The sequence below is a fragment of the Myxocyprinus asiaticus genome, chromosome 45 (genome assembly GCF_019703515.2).
Source record: "Myxocyprinus asiaticus isolate MX2 ecotype Aquarium Trade chromosome 45, UBuf_Myxa_2, whole genome shotgun sequence".
Classification (NCBI taxonomy): Eukaryota; Metazoa; Chordata; class Actinopteri; order Cypriniformes; family Catostomidae; genus Myxocyprinus; species Myxocyprinus asiaticus.
This window is the reverse complement of record NC_059388.1, coordinates 16795460-16818437: the sequence shown is the minus strand read 5'-3', so window position 1 is coordinate 16818437 and position 22978 is coordinate 16795460.

The window sequence follows — 22978 nt, the reverse complement described above, 5'->3', positions numbered from 1 at the left end:
GTAGCTGTACAGATGTTCCTAATAAAGTGCTCTCTCTGTTGTGTAAACATGACAAACATTGCTTCAGTTTCTACACATAACGAACAGAAGATAACTTTTTAGGTCCAACATTTAACCTGTTGACATGTTAGCTGTGAAAGTCTCAGAATTGTCAAAGGTCAATGTGACTTTGTCTGAGCATTAAACCTGAATATATAACAGCTTATTACTCTTTTGATGGAAAATAGTGCTAATATGGCTTTAGATTTTTAATTCTCCTTTGTTGAAAAGTCACTTTACATTGTTGTGTAATCAGGGTACAAAGCTAAGAAGGATCAGGTCCTCGTGACCAGAACCGAGCTATTAGGGTCAAAACCAGAAAAAATAAAAAATAAAACCTTTTTCTCAGAAAGCTATTTTTCTTACACAATGCTTTTTACACAGTTCTGCCTTTCATTTATTTTTGTATTTATTTTTGACATGGAGTTAACAAAGGTAAGAGCGTTTCATCACTTATTTTTATTTATCTTTATATAACCACAACAGTTTCTCAACCTAACAAAGTCCTATTCTAGATTAAATGTGGTGACTAGATGTGACAAAATATTGTGATTAGCAAAATAACACTGAACTTTAAACCAGAATTAAATTAATTATTCGCCCAAAAATGAAAATGTCATTATTTGCTCACTCATTATAACCGACATTATTATAAGATGTTAAGTCATTATTATAAAAGAGAGACCAAAAATTCCTCCTTTTTTGTTCCACAGAAGAAAGCAAGCTATGCAGGCTTGGAACAACATGAGAGGAAGTAAATGAAAGAACTTTCATGTTTGGGTGAACTGTTAGAACTGTTGGGTGAAATGGATAGAGAATCTACAGAGCACTGAGTGAAAGAAAAAATACCAACATTGTTGACAATTTTCTGAAAGAACATGGATACATCCTTATTGAAAATAAGATCCTTAATCTTCACCCTAAAAGAGTTTTCCAAAGTCTTGTAAAATAAGATGGGACCTACAGCCTTGTGAGATAAGGCCTGCCGGCCCTCAGTGTAGCTGGAGCCCATATCACTGACTCTTCCACACCAGTGTACCTAAAATAACCCATCTACCATGTTGTGACCTTAGTACAGGTGTTCCTGCTCATCAACAGCTGTGTTTGTCCCAGGAAGGCCTGGTCCTGTAAACAAGCCAAGGATAATTCTGCTAGACTTGCATAGCAGATATCTCATATAAGGTTTTTCATTCATGTCCAATGAGCCAGAGCATTTCAAGATAAAATTAGTGGAACATTTCTAACTAAAAATCAGGTATTATAACAGACAGCCCTCTCCCTTTTCCACAGTACAACTACAACACAAACAGACTTGTAAGTAGGAAGTAACTGTCAAAAAACCACTTCATTGTTTTGTCTAATGACAAACTAACGACAAAACCCTACATTGTTTTTTTTAAGGTATGTTGCGCTCAAGCTGAGGCAATAATCAACCACACTCTTTGAAAAATGTAATTCATTTTGGTGGATTGCCTTGTTTGAATAGTTTGTGGAGATGAGAAATCAAACAAAAAAACACAAAACAAAACTAAACAAAAAACAAAACAAAACAAAACAAAAACACAGTAAAAAAAACAACAAAAAAAACAACACAAAACAAAATATAAAAAACACAAGTCAAGACAACATTTATTTATAAAGCAAATTTAAAAACAACAGATGTTGATCCAAAGTGCTGTGCAATCCAGATGAAAAAGAAAACAAAAAGATACAAAGGGAAACTTTTACATTAATAAGCATATTTCTAGTATTCTTAGTTGCACTTTGTGTAAATACTGCTCTGATTGTAAAATTAATTGCATAGCTTCAGAGTAGTTAGCTACTTTTTGTTAGTAGATTGTAGTGTAGTTGGCTACATTTTCAAAGGTGTAGCTTGACTTTAGTTTAAACTACTATAAATTTGGAGCCAGCTTTTAGATTATGAAGCTACAGTTTCAAAGCAGCTTCCCCAAAAATGTTTGTAGGCTGATGAATGGACACCATTATCCTCCCAGAACCCTTAACTTGTAACCCTATACTACGAATCTAGTTTTAATCTTAACTCAAAAGTCATTTTAAAATCTTTGTCCAACCAAGTGCAGTTTGTACTCTGGGTGACAATGTGATGCATTGTTTTTTACAAACTCAGAGCAGAACAATGCAAATGGTTTGAGGGAATTGATTAGGTTTAACCTTTTTCCTTCAAGTCAAACCTGTTTGTGACAATGATGTGGCTTCACAACATGTTTGAAAAAAGAGGAGCTACTCTGCCCCAGATCTCCTGATAAGAAACTTTGCTCTTAGGGCATGTTTGCCTTTTACGTAAATCAGTGTGTGTGTGTGTAAAGTTTTGGCTGTAATTTTGAGGGCCAAATTTCAGAAATTGTCCATACTAATATAGTGAAACTTCACAAATACTGAATAATGAGGACATGGTCCTTCAAATATTGGAATACATCTAATCCACTGATACTAAGACTGTTTCATGCTTAGGATTGCAAATAAAGATTTTATCTGATATATTATATATATAAGCATCTCTCTGTGTCTCTCTCTCTCTCTCTCTCTCTCTCTCTCTTCCCTCCCAAGAAAGGAGTTATATTGCTCAACAGCTTTGGATTCGGATTACACTTATTCCTCCTGGGGCTCTCAGTGACTTCAGATTACTACTCCACCTCAGCTTGTGTTGTATAAGACACGGGCACAGACAGGAGAGTTTGACTGCTGCCACACAAACAGTGGAAAAGCAGAGTACACAGAATTTAGAGGATATAAGGAAAATAAGTTATACTGTTTAAAACATGGGATTTTCTCTGAGGAGGCAGGCAAAATTTGGTTATAACAAAATGAAAACAACAGTAAGTAGTAACAAATAATAGCTACACAAAATATGCTTGTTAGAGAATAGAAGCCTTTATTTTGGTCACACATTATACATAAAATTTTTGCATATATACAGTGAAATGTATTTGTTTTCAAATATCCCAAGCTGGGGTCAGAGTACAGGGTCAACCATGACATGGCACCCCTGGAGCAGATAGGGTCAAGGGCCTTGCTCAAGGGCCCAACAGTGGCAACTTGGTGGTGCTGGGGCTTTAACCCCTTAACCACTGAACCACCACTGCCCCAGTGGTTATGTAGGGTACAACAGGGCTAAAGGCACACCTTAAGGAAAATGTGTTTTGTTTTTCTGGTTACAAAGTGAATATCTTTTTACTGAACATTGATGGTGCAACATCATTTGTGTAAAAACAAATAATAACGGAAGGTTGTTTTCAATTAAAATTATTTCTCTTTTTTTTTTAAGGTGGCGAGGGAGCCGGTAACACTTTATTTTTCAGTGTCCTTGTTATACATATTACATGTATTGACTATAGTAATAACAGTAAATTATGCCTAGTTACACTAGTAACTAATCCTATTCCAAACCCTTACCCTTGTTAATTAATATTACTCAGTATTTACTTGTGTAATTACACTGTAACAAGGACATTGTAAAATAAAGTGTAACCACACTTGGGATAAAAGGCCCCCAAGGGGGTTATAGGGGTTATAGTGATATTAATTTATTATATCAATAAAACTGAAATGCAGAGAGGGGACTTTGTCCACCTCAAACTTCTGATCTGAAATGACTATTAAGTAGGCTTATGAAAAGAATTATTTTTAACAATGTCTTTTATTCTGATAAGGTAATATTTTCCCCACCCAAACCAGTTCCTGCCCATCAGAATAATCTCTGTATAGTTTCTTCTATCTTCATCTCTTAATCCTCCATTCCGCACATTCTTGCTGTCAAACTAACCATACACTGACTGTGAATCAAGCACACAGAAGTCATGCCAAGAGATTTTTCCATTTAAAAAAAGACCAGAAGTTTTCTGATATATGTAAGATCATTCTTTCCAAAGACTCCCTCTACTTGAGAGCTGCTTTTCTCTGACTTCATATTTAAAGTCAAGTAACACCAAAGAGATGGTTTCTTTGAACCATTATGCTATACTTTGAGAGAGCAGTTGGGCTATGATTTGCTTTGGTCTCAACATACAGCAACTTGCTATCATTCTCTCTTCCTTTCTTTGGCTATCAAAAAAATTGTTTTCAAAAGTGAGCATCACTATGCCTTATTCACTCTGGAGGGCACAACCCTTGAAGTAAGTACTCTGAAGAGTGCCTGGGGAAACACTGTGTAGTGGACAAAAACATACAGTAACTCACTGCCACTTATTTTGAATTGGAATGTTACCTTGTTTCCTTGGCAGCAGCAAAATTCATCTTTATAGCTGTCAAGATTGTTTTGACAAATAAAACTTTTGCATCAAACATTGCCTCTGAGATTTTAACCCTTCTGTTTTGAGAGAAAATTGCAAACAATCATTCTGTTCAGGTAAAAGAAAGACCCAGTATAGTATACAGTAGATGTACAGCACTTCCCTTTTTATTATAAACATGAACATTGCCATAGGCTTGTTTTTTCACACTAAATACAATCTTTTAAAATTAGCATTTCATCTGGAAAGAACATCACCTACTATATAAATCAGTGGTGGTACCCTTAATTTTGAGTAAAAAAAAAAAAGAAGAAGAAGAAAAAAAAAATAGATAATTATAATACTTACAAATTGTATAATCAAGGTTTTTATTAAAGATAAAAGGAGCTGTACAGTTGTGCAAAATATGTGCAGATTATGAACCATAGAATGTGCAAATGTTCACAGAAATGTTCATAGTTTGAGTATAATAAAAAGTGCAATAGACCAGATAAATGTTAAGTTGACGCAAGACAGTTGTGGAAACTATGTTAATGTAATGTGTAGTGTCTATGGAGGTGGGATAAGAGACAGTGTCAAGGAGGTCCTAGGCCATGTTTATGAGGCCAGTTGCAGATAGGAAGAAACTTTTCCTGTGGCATGAGGTTTTGGTCCTGATGGACCGTAGCCTCCTGCCAGAGGGGAGTGCCTCATAGAGATTGTGTCCTGGGTGGGAGGGGTCGGCCACAATCTTTTCTGCCCGCCTCAGGGTCCTGGAGAGATGGTAGATTGCAGCCAATCACCTTCTCAGCAGAACGAATGACACGCTGCAGTCTGCTTTTGTTCTTGGCAGTGGCAGCAGCATACCAGATGGTGATGGAGGAGGTGAGGATGGACTCAATAATGGAGGTGTAGAAGTGCACCATCATTGTCTTCGGCAAGTTAAACTTCTTCAGCTGCCGCAGGAAGTACATCCTCTGCTGTGCTTTTATAATTAATAAATAATTAAATGATTGACAGGTCGAAAGTGTCAGAGACCGCGGTCCGCGGACACTTTTTTGTTTGCTGTTTACAAAGTCTAGAGAGACCGGTGAGGTATCTCATGACACTTATTTCAGTGATATCTTTCAGGAAGTAGGAAAATTTTTTGCATACTTTTTCATTAAAAAATCGCTTGCAGCACCTTTAAAGGAATACTCTGGGATGAATACAAGTTAAGCTCAATCGACAGCATTTGTGGCATAATATTTATTACCACAAAAAGAAATTTCAACTCGTTTCAATTCAAAGCAAAAATATGGGTTCCAGTGAGGCAATTACAATGGAAGTGAATGGGGGCCAATCCGTAAACATTAAAATACTCACTGTTTCAAAAGTATTGCCACAAGACATAAACAATATGCATGTTAACATGATTTTAGTGTGAAAAAAATTTGCTTACTAACCTTTTCTGTATAAAGTTAAAGCCAATTTTACAACTTCATTGCCATGATGATCTAATGTCAACAAACCCTAAAACAATAAAACAACTGTAAAAATTATGATTTTAAACACCTTTACAGCTCAAATAATACAAGTTTTAACAGAAGAATGAAAGTGCTTTTATAAAATGATAAGCTTCCGCCTTTAAACCCTCCAAAAATTGGCCACATTCACTTCCATTGCAAGTGTCTCACCGTAACCTCGATTTGTGCTTTTTTAAAAATAAAGGAGGGACTAGCTAAAATAATTTTTTGTGGTAAATCAACATTATGCCTCAAATGCTGTCGATTGACCTTAACTTGTATTGAACCTGGAATATTCCTTTTAAGATTTTTGCCTATAGTATGCACATTTTGCTAATCCCTTTGTTAAGGAATTCAGTTGCATACTTTCTTTCGAGACAACCCTACGAATAGCATCCCCTTCCTACAGTGCCTTTTGAGGGCACAAAAATGCCCTTTGGAAATAACAGATCTCTTTTTGGCATTTTCGACACTCTCAGTCTATCACGTTATAAAATGTAGCCTTAACTGCTTAGCTGTCCTGTCATTGAAGTGGAGTTTTACCTCAGCAACATTAGCTTTAGCATTACCATTCTAGCTACAGTATTAGAGGACCTCCAGAAACAAGGGAGGTGTGTGAACAGAGGGAGGAGGAAGACAATGTTCATGCAATACAAGATAAGGAAGGGGGTTTTCACACTGAGAGCTTATCCACTGGAGTGAAAGTAATGGATCTTTGAATTATTAACGCACACACTGGCTATCAATTTAATCACAAATAGGCTAGAAACACAAAGCACACAGACATCTGATTTGCTATTATGGTGGTTAATACTGAGCTAGCGATATTTTCTATACTCTAACCCTAAACCCTCATACAAACCTTTCTTTAGATTTTAACTAAAACATTATTTAATACATTTATCAAGTCGTTTTCTTCATGGGGACTGTTCGCTGTTCAATGTAGGTGATTTCAGGCTTTACTATGCTTGTGGGGACATTTGTACCACACAATGTGCAAAACCTGACCCCCAAAATTTGAAGGCAAGGTTCATCAGTGTGCTAGCATGCGCAAAACACAAACATTATTATTTTTGCAGCTAGTTCCTTTTCATAAAGTCTCAAGTTCAGGCCCAAACTAATCAGCTCCTCCACCCTATCATAAAGAGATGTAGGAACACACCCAAACAGACAAAGAACACAATGTTAAAGTCAGTGAATGTAAGGTGAGAAGATTGTGTTTTCTTAAGATAATTCAGTGTTTGTCTGATTGCGGAGTGCATATCTGTTGCTGATCACGTGTGTGATAATCGGCCGTGAGAAAATAGCATCAGTTCAAATAATACTATAATTGTACTAAATTCACAAATACATTCAAAGCATGTCTTCAATGGATCGTTATTGGGTGGTGGGGCATAAAGAGGTCACCAAGACGCTTTCTGGTCTTGTTCATTACACACATACTGTAGATATGACAAAAACATTTCCATTTCAAACATTTCCACATGTCTCATGGACACACGCACAGAGGCCAATAGTAACCTCTGCCTTCCCCCGGCGGACATTCACACACACACAACAGCAGCAGAAAGAGGGTGTCTGACAGGCAGGACAGACGGTAGGTTCTCTGTAGACTTTGACCTAGTTTCTGTGTAGACATACATAGATAAGGTCAAGTTCAGTAGCTTGCAAATGATCACTTACTCAATGAACATTGACAGTTGTTTGTGGGGAACAGGAAAGGTTATAGCAAATCTACTGTAAGAAAGAAAGAAAAAATGTAAGCCCCTCACTTAATATTTAAAAAGTGTTTTGTGTCCAACATTATTAGTAAACCCAATATTAAAGAACCGATAACTGATTAAGTGGAAATGTGGAAATATCGGTTAAAAATATCAGTCAAACCGATTATCGGTCTATATGGTACAGTCAGAAAGAATAATGCAAGAATAATCTCAACACATCTCCCCTTGACCCCCCCCCCCACTCCCCCTTAATCTAACTAGAAATCCACACTCTTTAGGCACAGACTCCTATATAAAAGGATCTTTATATAAATGAATTACAGAACATCAAAGCCTCCAAACACAGACCAGAGAGAGCAGCTTTACAATGTCTCACTCTGAAAATTCGCCATCTGCAGTTTAAACACAGACTTTACATTTGTTTCATTAACCACTATAACCCAAGGGCAAGGGCTAACAGTGGTGAATGGAACCAGCCTTAAACTGGCTTAACAAATCTGATTTCTTGTCAACTTTATTCAGGAATGGCTGGATGTGTTTCGGTTTGGAACAGATATACTGTCTATACTCGAAGACTCTCTATATATATTCATTAAGAGGCAAGAAGGCTGCTCTTATAGACACACAAATGGGAATTTAGTTTCTTCGCTGAGAGTATATGCAGATTAACATTCTATTTGGGCTTTGCTCACATATATACAAAGTCATCCTAATGCTGATATGAAACACACACTAACATCTGCATACATCTGTGTAGCAAATAAACTGGGATCAGGGAAACCCCAAAACAGACACACACATAAAAAATAAGCTCCTTATTACTGTAAAGCAACATGGGCTATTTTCGGAATAGCAAACTACCATGCTACTTTCAACACGATTACATGAGAAATCAACTTGCTGCTTCTGAATGTTCATGTACCCTGAAACGGACCCTATGCTGTTGAATTACTGATAAGCACCATCCCCTATCAGACATTTTGCTTCAACTGAAACACCTTTCCCCATGCTGCCACAGATAGCGACTTCCGTGTGCATTCTCCAAGACATTGATTCTGGTCCCATGAAAACCAGGAACTAATAGCTTCCAGATATACAAATGGTGAGCATGAATCGGAGTTTGCAATTTTGCTAAAAAAAAAATGTAAAAAAAAAAATTCCACTGACTGTTAGGTTCAGGGTTGGGGTTTAGGTCAGGGTAGTAAGGTTAATAAAATATGCATTCCTGTTGACTGTATCATATCATTTACAACAAAAAATAAAACATGTTTTTGGCGCCACCCTGTGGACCTTTCACCCTTAACACTTCCAGCTTCGGCCACTGGGGGCAGTTGTTTCAAATTTCGGTGAGCGCAGGCCGATTTCAGCAGCAGAACTTTCGACCTCCCATCGCCGAATTCAATATGATCAGTCTGCTATCATCTATAGTACTACGATATAGTACTATTTCTTCATTGTACAATTTTCTGTATGCATTGAATACTTTGATTTCCTACTACATTTTCCAAAATGTGCAGCATACAAGCACACTGCATGAAACACTGTATCACATAATGCAATGTGCTCGACTTGATCTTCCATTTCCAGTGTGAATGAACTGGAAGGATCTGCTTATTATTTAATTGGACTGCCAAAGATTAAGACATTTTAACACAAAATTGGTAAAAGAAAATGCAATTAATTGTTTTCATTTCCAATATGATAAGTAGACGCTACTTGATGAACTAAAAATGCATGTAGTGAGGCCATGTGACAACAATGTAGCATACTGCTGTTGTGAAATGCTTACTGCTGCATAATGCATACTGTTTCACATGCTTTAAAAACAAATAAAAAATAAAAAATAGTAGGCAGTATACAAATGCAATCAAGCAGTACACAAGTATTTCATTCCGAACCCAGCCAAACTTTTATGAACATACCTCCATCAACTATCATGGGGTGCTGTGTGTGTGTGGGTGAGTGCATTGGGGGATGTTCAGTGAATGTCCTGAACAGGCTGCTCGGCTTCTGTTTAGCCTTCTGGGACAATGTTTGGAGAAGCATACTGAATCCATCTGTACTCTCTCCTTCTCTCTATCTGCTTCTTTCTGTATATAGAGTCTGTCTATTTATGTAATATATCAATTAACTCTTCTTTCATCTTTGTCTCATGTTTTCTCCAACATCTCACTTTCTGTCCATCTCTCTCCCTCCCTCCCTCCCTCTTTCTCTCTCTCTCTCTCTCTCTCTCTCTCGTTCTGTCTCGCTAGGTGGTCTGATCACCTGATGTTTCTGGGCACATTCGCCGCTACTTAGGTGGGAGAGCCAGCCATGACCTTCAGAAGCCCTCGCAGTAACCATGGCAGCAGGCGTTTAGTGTGGCTTGCTGTGTACATTAGCATTCATTAATGCTCACCCACTCATCAAAACCCATTGATTTTGAGCTCTGGATTACAAAAAAAACACTCTCCATTAAATGGGAAGTCCCCAACAAACAGATTTTGAAATATAACCACTTAGGCCACAAGGGATGTAGAGAGAAAAAGAGAGATATAGAGAGACAAAGCACAAATCTTTTAGTCCATTTTAACAGGACACAGTACTGGTGGTTATAGTCAGAGATAGATTCAAAAGGACAGTCCTGTGTGGCCATAGACATATTAGTTTAACTAATTTAGCAGTTACTGTCCTGCTAAAATAATTCACATGGAAACCAATAATTTAGCTTGATGTCCTGTTAGTGCCAAATGCCGCAGTGTGTATGTTATTATGTGTGCATTCAGCTTTGTCAAGAGTGCTTATATGTACTGATGAGAGATTAGATGTTTGGGGAGTCTAGGCTCAGACAGCTGACGGAAAGTAGCAATCAGATACTGTCCACTCTCTAGATTACACACACACACACACACACACACAGAAAATAAATCCCCGTTACTGCACAGAAAAGCACTCGCACACAAACACTTGAGCACATACACGTCAAACCAACTAACTGCTGCGCCTTTCCATAAATCTACACTGTAAGTGCGTTCAACACATTAATAAAAGAAGCGCACTTCATACACATATATTGCAGCTTTACTCCCAAATTGTGTGAGCTTCCAACCATGTGTTGATGGGAAATTTTTGGGAAAACTGTTCCTTTAAAGCCGAATATGTGAATGGCAGAAGGGGCATCAATCCAAACAGTCTGTCCTTCTCTTTGGCATTTCAGCTGCTATTGTGCACATGCCCATGTGTGGCGCAGATAAAAGGTGTCCTGCTCACAAAGACTGAGATCAAGCTTTTTGCACAAGGGGAGCTTTTCAAAAGTGCACCAGAGCATAGAAGCACAGAAGAGGGGAGGAGAGGTGATGAGAGAGAGAGAGACTGAAACTGACATCAAATGGTTCATAAAGGTGTTTGCAGTGTAAAAGTGTGTGTGTGTGTGTGTGTGTGTGTGTGTGTGTGTGTGTGTGTGTGTGTATAGAGCACAGGTGGGAGAGATCCAGTGGTTTGTCATTCACGAATTGTTCAGGCAGTAGAGAGACTGTCCCTCAACAATTACAGTAAACACAGTAGAACATATAAACACACCTACAGTATTTAACACTCTAAAGTGTGTTGAGATGACAGAAAGAAAAGTAGCCTACAATAAGATTACTGCAAATTGTAGTATAGTAATTCATATGCTTCAAAGGTGTAAACAGCTTTGTGTTCTACTTTGTTGCGTGAGAATATTACAGTGTAGATGGGGTATAAGAATGATCTTCTAACATATCGATGCCTCAAAAATAGCGAGAGCAAAAAGAGTGAAAGCGCGAAAGAAAGAGCAAAAGAAAGAGCAAAAGAAAGAAAGAGCAAAAGAAAGAGCGAAAGAAAGAACAAAAGAAAGAGCAAAAGAAAGAAAGAGCAAAAGAAAGAAAGAAAGAACAAAAGACAGAACAAACGCAAAAGAGAAAGAAAAGGAAAAAGAATGAAAGCATGAAACCACAGTGTGAAGAGCCAGAAAGAGTGAAAGAAATAGACAAAAAGAATGACAAAAAAGAAAGTGCAAAAGAAAGCATGAAAGACCACATGAAATAAAGCATAAGAAAGAGCAAAAGAAAGTGCAAAAGTGCGAAAGAAAGAAAGAGCAAAATAAAGAGTGAAAGAAAGTGTAAAAGAGAGCTAGAGAAAGAGCAAAAGTAGTAAAGAAAGTGCGAAAGAAGAGTGAAAGAAACTGCAAAAGAAAGACAGAAAGAGCAAAAGTGCGAAAGAAAGAGCGAAGGAAAGTGTGAAAGAAAGACAGAAAGAAAGAGCGAAAGAAAGTGTGAAAGAAAGAGTGAAAGCATCAAAGAAAGAAAGAGCAAAAGAAAACACGGAAGAAAGTGCGAAAGAAAAACAAAAGAAAGTGCGAAAGAAAGCGAAGTAAAGCATAAAGGAAAGAAAGAGCGAAAGTGCAAAAGAAAGCACGAAAGAAAGCAAAAGAAAGAGTGAAAGAAAGTGCAAAAAAGTGCTAGAGAAAGAGCGAAAGAAAAAGCCTAAAAGAAAGAGAAAGTGCAAAAGTGTGAAAGAAATCGTTAAAGAGAGCAAATAAAAGAAAGAGCGAAAGAAACTGCAAAAGAAAGAGCGAAAGCGCGAAAGTGCAAAAGCGCAAAAGAGAGTAAAAGATAATGAATGCACGAAAGAGAGTGAAAGCATCAAAGAAAGAACGAGCGAAAGCACAAGAGCGCGAAAAAGCTCAAAAGAAAGCGCGAAAGAGTGAAAGAAAGCATCAAAAAAAGAAAGCGAGAAAGTGTGAAAGAAAGCATGAAAGCGCGAAAGAAAGCACGAAAGCAAGCAAGAAAGAAAAAAATAATCTATGAACGTGAATGCACATAGGAATGCTGATGGTCTAAGTATGTCTGTCTGAAATAGTCACTGGAGATTGAGTCTGTCTGTCTGGCAGTACCACAACCATAACCATGTGCTCTGTGTGGTCTCCCCCACCACATCTGTCTGAATATACATACACATCCATAAACAACCCCCAACTCCATTGCCATCCCCTGAAGCAGAGTTTGCCAAGCAGTGGTTCGCAAACCTCTGGAGGTTCATGATGAAACTGCAGGAGATGATAAAGTTGGGGATAGAAATGCCAGTATCCATTTACAAGATGCTGTAATTTAGGAAATACACTAGTTTCTTGTAACAATTTAATGCACTTAAATAGGTCTAAAATATGTACTTAAAATCTGTATCAAAACTGTAAGTTTACTATAAGCCTGAAGCAAGTGTACATGGAGCTAGTATACATTTCTCCACTAGTAAGCACATCTCCGGTGTGATGCAACATACAAAATATTACATACAGTTGAAGTCAGAAGTTTACATACACCTTAGCCAAATACATTTAAACTCAGTTTTTCACAATTCCTGACATTTAATTGTAGAAACATTCCCTGTCTTAGGTCAGTTAGGATCACTATTTTAAGTGAAATAATAGCAGAGAGAATGATTTATTTCAGCTTTTATTTCTTTCATCACATTCTCAGTGGGTCAGAAGTTTACATACACTTTGTTAGTATTTGGTAGCATTGCCTTTAAATTGTTTAACTTGGGTCAAACATTTTGGGTAGCCTTCCACAAGCTTCCCACAATAAGTTGCTGGAATTTTGGCCCATTCCTCCAGACAGACCTGGTGTAACTGAGTCATGTTTGTTGGACTCCTCGCTCACACACGCTTCTTCAGATCTGCCCACAAATGTTCTATCGGATTGAGGTCAGGGCTTTGTGATGGCCACTCCAATACCTTGACTTTGATGACCTTAAGCCATTTTGACACAACTTTGGAGGTGTGCTTGGGGTCATTGTCCATTTGGAAGACCCATTTGCGACCGAGCTTTAACTTCCTGGCTGATGTCTTGAGATGTTGCTTCAATATATCCACATAATTTTCCTTCCTCATGATTCCATCTATTTTGTGAAGTGCACCAGTCCCTCCTGCAGCAAAACACCCCCATAACATGATGCTGCCACCCCCATGCTTCACAGTTGGGATGGTGTTCTTGGGCTAGAATGCATCTCCTTCCTGAGTGGTATGATGGCTGCATGGTTCCATGGTGTTTATACTTGCGTACTTTTGTTTGCACACATGAACGTGGTACCTTCAGGCATTTGGAAATTGCTCCCAAGGATGAACCAGACTTTAATAAAATATATATATTTCTGAGGTCTTGGCTGATTTCTTTTGATTTTCCCATGATGTCAAGCAAAGAGGCACTGAGTTTGAAGGTAGGCCTTAAAATACATCCACAGGTACACCTCCAATTGACTCCAATCAGAAGCTGATTGGCTAATTGTCTAAAGGCTTGACATCATTTTCTGGAATTTACCAAGCTGCTTAAAGGCACAGTTAACTTAGTGTACATAAACGTCTGACCCACTGGAATTGTGATATAGTCAATTAAAAGTGAAACAATCTGTCTGTAAACAATTGTTGGAAAAATTATTCGTGTCATGCACAAAGTAGATGTCCTAAGCGACTTACCAAAACTATAGTTTGCTAATATTAATAATAATAATATCTGTGGAGTGGTTAAAAAAAAATTTGTTTTAACTAATTCAACCTAAGTGTATGTAAATTCCTGACTTCAAATGTACATGGTATACTACACTCTTTGGTCTTTTCAGAGAGGCAAACAGGCAGAATATGGGCATTGCAGTTCTGGGTGAAGGTTTGAGTAGATCTTAATCAGTGAGGAATCTGATGCAATGACAGGTAAGTGCTTATGTAGTTTCAGTGTTTGTGTGTGTACGGATGTTCATTAGGATCTGTGACCCAGATGTCATTGAGGTTGTTTAAGTTGTGTTAATTGCTTTAATTACTATCTGTTAGATGCGCAAACACACACACACTTATCCACACAGAAACACACAATCATGTAAAGGAGGGAAAGAAGCTATACAAAATAACTGCCATTGACTCACAAACCCTTATTAAAGACTGTAGAGAAAATAATGCACATGTAAAATATTGTATTGTTATAACAATACAATATAACACATATCTTAAAACCTACTGTATAATAGGGTAAGAAGACTTACTACAAACACTGAAGCATCATATTGCCATTATACTGAATATCAGCACTCTTAGAACGCTGCTTTTCCAATCAGATTAGAGGACAGGAACTAACTCATATTTTTTAATGTCATTGTGCTGATTGCGGGGATTATATGCAAAGTATGATTAGGAAATCCATTTACAGATGCCCTGTAAACACAGTGTCTTACCCATTTACATCAGCTTCTCCACGAGTAAACAGTAAGTACTACACAGATAATGAACCAACACACCCACATATCAATCATATGCTCATCCATCATCCTTCCACATACATGCACATCATTCAGAGTTTTTCCTACATTACGAATGAGTCTCTCTTTCTCACACACATGCCAATGTAAAGGTAATGGATGAAGATGGAGAAAGCATATTGACTTTCAATTCTATATGTTGGCTAACCTTAATGCAGTACTGGGAATAACTTAATTACTATTCAGTTCAATCGTGTTCTGGCTGTTTATGAATTATTAAACAGATCCATCTCATTTGGTCATGACAAAAAGGCAATAAATTATGACTGCGTATATTGTCTATATGCTATTTATGCAGTACTGTTACTTATGTCTCTTGTGTGTATGTGTGCATGCTTTGCACATATGTGTTGTGTTAAGGGCATGTGAAGGTGAGTGAAATACACGTGTGCGTATGTGATGATTTGGCTGAGGGAGCAGTGTAAACTCCAGTAGTGTGTGACCTTACACAGTCACCTGATGTTATCATTGCACACCTGTGAGAGGTGTGACTGATTATTGATACTCATAACCATCTGATTAAGCTGATTTGGGCAGACACTAATATAACCTAAGACCTAATTTAAACACGCACATTGCAAATGTTTAACATATTTACTCACATTTATATAAATACATATACTTCGACATGCATAGCCTACATAAATATTGTGAAAATGCCCAATGAAAACATTTGCATCACAGTTCCAACTGTCACCATAAGCTTGATCAATCGATCAGTTGAACAGCACTACCATCAATTGTTTGGCCGAATTTGTTTTTTATGATCTTAAAAAAAAAAACTTTTGACCCAAAGGCTTATGCTTGAAATTAGTTTTTAGTGTGTATGAATTTCTTTACAAATATAGCATTTTAATTATTATTTCTTTAATGCATGAGGTGGACTAGAAAGTAAAGGAAAAGCAGCCAACAAGTGTCCCACTTACATGGGAACACCTTCAATACTGTTTAAAAAGAAATCTCAAGTGGATACCTCATAAAGAGCTGTAATCTAGGCAAAGGGTGGCTACTTGGAAGAAGCTAAAATATAAAATATATGTTTGATTTGTTTAAGCATTTTGGGGTGATTTCATACTATTTCCTTTTGTATTTTTAATTTATTTTTATTTTCATGGAAGAAGCTAAAATATAAAATATATGTTTGATTTGTTTAGCATTTTGGGGTGATTTCATACTATTTCCTTTTGTATTTTTAATTTATTTTTATTTTCATGGAAAAATGGCACTGAAAATTTTCTGAATGGTTTTTTTATAGTCAAAATAATCAATAAATAATGATATTTTAACTCGAAGAAAATAGTAGTATAAGGTCAGGTCAATAATTCCTATTATAAATAAGTTCAAAAAACACAAAACTTATTCTAATTACTAGAAAATAAGTTAACAAAAAGATCTAATGCAATATCTAGTGAAATGTATTCATAATGAGAGATTTATATAGGTTTTAATGGGCCGGTCATTTTTGACCAGGAACACCGCAAGTGTGACATATTTTTTTTACAAAATAAGAGTTTAAAAAAAGAATTTCTGGTTAAACATTAAAACAAAGTAGTGTGATAAATAGGACAGAACATTTTATGTATGGTATTTAATATAGTTAAAATATTCATTAAGCAATTTTAACACCAAAACTGAGTTGCATTAGCTCAGGTAATTTAGGCCAATTGTCACATTCCAAAAAGAGGCACAAAACCTGCTCTAGTTACTAGAAATCAACCTCTTATGCAATATAAGTGATAATATTATGGATTATGTGAGATTCATTTACCATTTAAACGGATAGGTCATTTTGACCCGGAAACACAAGGAGTGGTAGCCAAAATGGCACAAGGGTTAATAATACACAGCCTAAAGAGTTAGCTACAAATGAAATAAGTTTAAAAGTGTCAAAACAGTCATCATTTTGTAAACACAGAGATAAGACTCCACGTGCCTTTGTGCACACACACATATACACACCTAGATTCCATTCTTAGTGATATAATAAAGCACTCCAGACTTTCAAACGTAACTATCATTATATGTTTGTGTGACGCACAGTCACATAGTAAGTGAACAGACAGTTTGTTCTGTGTGGTTTCACTACAATGACTCATAAGATAAATTGCACAGTGTAGATACTGTATGTACAATGTAATATGGTTATTACAAACAGACAGACAGCATTAGTAGGTAGGGATGTCATAAAATGTATATATCTATTATTGATCATTATCAAGGTTTTTGTACTTCAAGAATGAACAAAGTGACATTGATGAGTTTGCAGGTTAGTGTATGAAACTGGTATAACTGCAAACTGAACGATTAGAAATGGCAACATTTATTATGCAATTTCTCTGTATGTAGCATTGAATAGGTTTCATTCAATCTGTAAAACCACAAAACGACATACTTGTAACTGAAAATACATTGTGTAGGCTCTATGTAAGATACATATACACAATATATCATCCAGTGATATCTAGAGTAAATAATATATGTCCTTTGATAATGATTTGGGTCGAGTTTAATAGAAAACTATGCGACTTGCGCTCTGTGACACTGCAGAATTTTGACGCTGAGCGTTGGCGGTGTGTGCGTACCTTTGTAGAAAACAACTGTAGCGAATTTTAGAACATGCCATGTCGTCCACCAGACACGTTCAGTGTGCAACCCCCATTAATTTACCCTGCTGCTCACACCAAAGTTGTGTTGAGAAATGTGATTGAAAAACAAAAACTATTGTGCAACGAGCAGCCCTACTTATATCATAAAAAATCCTGATATATATCAATAATCATCTGGGAAATCCACCGGATATCGATGCGTGAAAAAGACATTGATCTCAAGTCTAACACTTGGGGTCACCCTTAATTGGAAAATATATTTATAAATAAAGCAAATACTGTTTTTTTTTTTTGTTTTGTTTTGTTTTGTTTTTTTGCTAAATCTTTTCTTTTAGCAATGGAGCTAGGGTAAGTCTACAGTAATTATAATAAACTTTATATAAAAACAAAGTCTATGGTATATTCACATTTAGAAGTGCTTGGAGTTTGGGGTGGCCTGTTTCTGTAGTTTGAGTAGTGAAACTGAAAAGAGATCTCAGAACAAGTATATAAGCAAACAATAGCTAAAAAAACACCCACACACATTAAGACTGACACTCACACATTTACCCAAATACAGAACCAGTGGAGCAAAGCTCTAGCAAACACCCTTGTCAGGCATCATTCCAGCTGCCCTGGGGTGCTACACACAGACACATTCCCTGGAAACAAGAGCTGTCTACACATAGAAACACACACAAACATAGTGAGTGTCTGGTAAAAAGACTAGCCTGCCCCCACACAAAAGAGCTCTGATGGGCCAGGGGCTGTGGAGAGGCCTGTGCTTTGTTGTGGTCTGGCTGAGCAGGGGCGAGTTGAGATGAATGCCAGAATTTGCCCACCTTTGTATGTGTGCACAGAGCTTTGGGGGTGGTCGCCACAGCAACGGGGCAAAAGGACGCCACTCTTTAAGAGATTGTTGTTGTTTGCTTTTCCCCTGGTTGTCTTTTCTACAAGGCAGAGAAAACTTTCCATTAGCTCAACATAAACATGTTAGAGGGATAGTTCACCCAACTATGAAAATTATGTCTATGAAATATTCGTATAACCTTTTATTTGTACTTCTGTTCTTCTCATTTCCATCTCTTGCTCTCTGTTTCTCTATAAGGAGGTGCGGAAGACAGGAGCAGACCGAGGCAAAGAACACTATTTCGCCATTTAAAGATCTAATGCATTTAGCCCACTAATGACACCTATTGACAGCCAGGGCAATGTTCCCCCGTCTCCCATAATAATATAATCACTCTCAGTGTACTCTGACCTTTGTGTGGCTACTACCATTTCACACTTGAGATGACGCAAATGCTTCCATTTTAAAACCCAACTGAAATCTGAATGAATGAGAGAGGGCCTTGTGGGTTTTGCCTTTCGGATGAGGGATTTTGTGCAACACATGGTGCATTTCAGGGTTGGGTGTTTCTAGTATGCAGCCAAAGCAATGAATCTGTCCTGGCATAGCCTGTTCCCATGTCTAGGCCTGCACAGAATTTGAGTCACAGAATTCTATAGGAATCGTTTTAGATTCCAAATTCGAACGCTTGTTATTTATCAAATTCTACATATTTTCCACCCCTTGCTTTTCCACCCCTTGCTCATTTATTTGTTTCCTTATTATAACTGTATTTTGAAAGAGTTTTAAATAAATTATGTTTAAACAAAAAGTAAGATTTGATTATTTTTGGCCAACAAGTATCTAAAACAGTTTTCACAATTCCAGAGATTTTCCCCCACAATCTGCAAAGAAAATGTGAAAAGTGTGTTAAATGTCCATATAATTTCCTGAAAAAGAGTCATTTTCTGCATCTGAGTATCCATACTTCTTAACTATATAGTATTCCAAAAACAGTATGCCAATGGAGTAGTATGTCCGAATCCTCAGTATTTGTAAAACAATAAGCAAGTTTCTGAGGTGCGGATCGACTGGACACTTTACTACCCCATAATCCCTTGGGAGCGGAAGAGACGTTGCATTCAAAACGCTGGATTTAAAGGAACGGCATTGAAAACTGAGTGCTTTTGACACCAAGAAAGTTGTTTCTTGTGCTTAAATGGAGCTTGTTTAACAAAACCAGGGTATATTATTTTCACAGGTTGTTGTTCTTATGTCATATATTCGGGTCATGGGTCAGGTACTGTACATGTGCAAGCAGGAGCCCTATTACAGTAAATAAAACAAACATAAGACAAGAGAGATAGAACAGACAGGCACAAGAGTCTTATTTGAATTTAGAGTCATACTGCAGTAAGATATAGTAGAGCTGGTTTCTCCCCTGTGCCAGTATATTTCATCAGATATGGGGCGTGTCTGGGCATGTCATGTGTCAGACTGCTCTAAACAAGGTAATGCTGATAAACATTATGAGATGGTCAGCCAATAGGAGACCTAGGAGGACTGCTATTATCACTATGGGCTGTTGAGAAAAATTCCCCGTTCTTCCCTGTGCCCAGAACTATAGTGAAAGTAAAAGGAGAAATGTGTCTGGCAGTGGCAACTACTGTGGAGTTCATGTTAAAATAGGTGAAAGTAGCAGAAATGTTTTTCAGAGAAAAAACTTGACGATTTGTGTAGCTAAAGATTATTGTTGCTAATTATTACCACGACTATGTACAATCCCTAAAACAGTTATATTACACAGAGAGTGGAAATTAGTCGTTATTGTTTAATGATGTTTAAGGTTCTGGTAAATGCTTTGCCACTTGCTGTGATGGGTTACTGAATGTACCCTGTCATTACCAACAGGAAAGAGTGGGAGCAATGAGTGATGTCAAATTTCTATGAAAATAAATGAAAAGGGGCTCCCTGCAAATACTGACGTCAAACTCTGGCATCAACTAGTAATCTTTTACTAAATGTAATATGGAGAAGACCTTGGTGCTATCTTTTCAATGTTATTTTCAGAGTAATTCAAGTAATACTTTTAATAAAACATGAAAATCTATTATTTAAGCCCTAATGTGCTGGAATCAGTGACATGCACAGACCTTAGCAGGGACAAGGGTGGAAGGATAAAAAAGGGCACTGATTTTTTTTTTTTTTTTTTTTTGAATGAGTAGTAATTATAAATAATTAACTAATTTCTTTGCTTTTTGAGTATTTAACCATTTTCTTGTATATACAGTACATCATTTTTTCCATTTTTCCTTTATCACAAATAGCCTGTTCTGTTATATTTCTCACAAAAAGCACGATGGTATAACACTTGTTTATTTATTTATTTTCAGACATGGTCTGTGATAACCCCATGTTTTTGACATGTGTAAAACATTGTAAAACCACAGTATTTTTTAAAGTACCTTGGAGTACCATGACAGTATCATGAAATATGAACATGATCAATCATTCAGTACCATGGCATTACCCTGTTAACATGGTGCACGGTGCAAAGGCGAGATGAGAAAGTGCAAGTGTGAGGTGATCAACTGTGTTCCACGAATGCTACAGGGTCCTTGAATAACATATAACGTGTGAGTAAGGGCAGCCGGTGGAGTTTCTGGTGTCCCCATAGGGTATGATGGTGCCCACCTAAGGAGCTGGTGCCCTACGCAGACTGTGTAATATGCGTATAGCAAGCGGTGGTACAGTGGAAGCCTAATGATATTTTTCTAAAAATTATTAGTCTAATGGCTTATAAGTTTCAACAAAACCAAACTGGCTTGGCTGAACGTGACAGCTCCTTCAGTTTATGTCAATATTCTATAAAAGACAAATTGAATATCTGAAATCACTGAAAGCAACACAACCCCTCCCATTATAATTAATAAATCTGTCTACACTAGTGGTACGTGATGTCGGAAATGCGGTAGCAATCGAGTATTATTCTTTTGATGAACTTACAACACAATACATGGAGTGGACTTTTTATCTGACCTGTTACTCGTCTGAGGTAACGGAAATTCAATGCTCCAGGGCGATTTCAGGGCATTTTTTGCTTCCTTGAAGCGATGCTGTGGGAAGTGATGCCACTTGAAAGCTCATTCAAAACGAAAGTGAGAAAATTTATCTTTTCTCGGAGGGCCCTTCCACAAGACTGTAAGCGAAGGGTACATTCATACAGTAATGCCATGTTTCCTTCAGAGTACTCACTTCAAGGGCTCTGCAGTTCAGAGTGAGTATAGGGCATAGGGAGGATCAAAAGGGAGGATCAGCTTAATGTGCAGAGACAACTATAAGTAAGCCATTTATAGGTTAATATTCACGAAAACTGTAAACACTGTCTCTGTGGTGCTATGAAAATTCCTGTGTTTGTTTTGAGCGACCCACTTAGACCCGCTCCAACAAAGTTACTCAAAAAGTGGCAGGATTCTCTCTTTGTTTGATCAACTGCAGACGAGAGGCGTATTCAGAAAGCTGTTTTGAAAACATTGCAGGACATTTCAACATCTCAAAGTATTTCATGGGGGCTCATGGGTATATCTATTTGTATACCAGAATCCTACAAGTCAGACTCATCGTGCACTCACTCATCACTTTATAAGGAACACCTGTACACCTACATATTCATGCAATTATCTAATCAGCCAATTGTGTGGCAGCAGTGCAATTCATAAAATCATGCAGATATAGGTCAGGAGCTTCAATTAATGTTCACATCAACCATCAGAATGGGGAAAAAATGTGATCAGTGATTTCGACCGTGGCATGATTGTTGGTGCCAGACGGGCTTTTTTGAGTATTTCTGTAACTGCTGATCTCCTGGGATTTTCATACACAACAATCTCTAGAGTCTCTAGAACATCCAGTGAGTGGCAGTTCTTCGGACAGAAATGCCTTGTTGATGAGAGAGGTCAACGAAGAATGGCCAGACTGGTTCAAGCTGACAGAAAGGCTACAGTAACTCAGATAACCACTCTGTACAATTGTAGTGAGCAGAATAGCATCTCAGAATGCACAACACGTTGAACCTTGAGGCGAATGGGCTCTAAAAGGAAATTAAAAAGAGAGAGGAAAAAGAAAGAGGGAACAAACACACTCTCTTTCATACACAAACAGAAAAAGACGTTATTTCATTAAGTGCATATGGGAGATGGAAGATCATAGAGCCAATGCAGCATATGTGTCAGATGTTGGCTGCTGTTCTCTCATATGACAGAGTCTATTTCCCCTGTAAATTACTAGCAACCACATTTGACTGGATTGTGTGCTATTCTATGTGGCTCATATCATGGGAACATTCTCATTACACCTGAGAGCTGATTATCAGATTATCACACAGAATTGAGGCGTTGATTTGTTGCTATGGTAACAGTGCTAAAACGGCATCAGTATCCATGCATTTCTTGGCTAATTACCTGCATCCCTATGCTCAATAATCTCAATAACTGTTTACAACACCTCAGTCATGGTGATGTGATATTTTCTTCGAAAGAGAAAAGCCTGCTCACTAATAGTAAATACCACTTCAACTGAGTTAGGTTATGCTTGCCCATTCTCTCTCTATCTAACTCTGTCATTCACCATTTTCTTTGTCCAAATATAGTCGTTTATCAAAAGGTCTTCAGATCAGTACTACTGGCTGACTCTCTCTGATCAAGCTTTGAGCAACAATACACCCCATATAAAGCCCAAGGGAGGTGAGGAGCTCGATGGTGGTTGT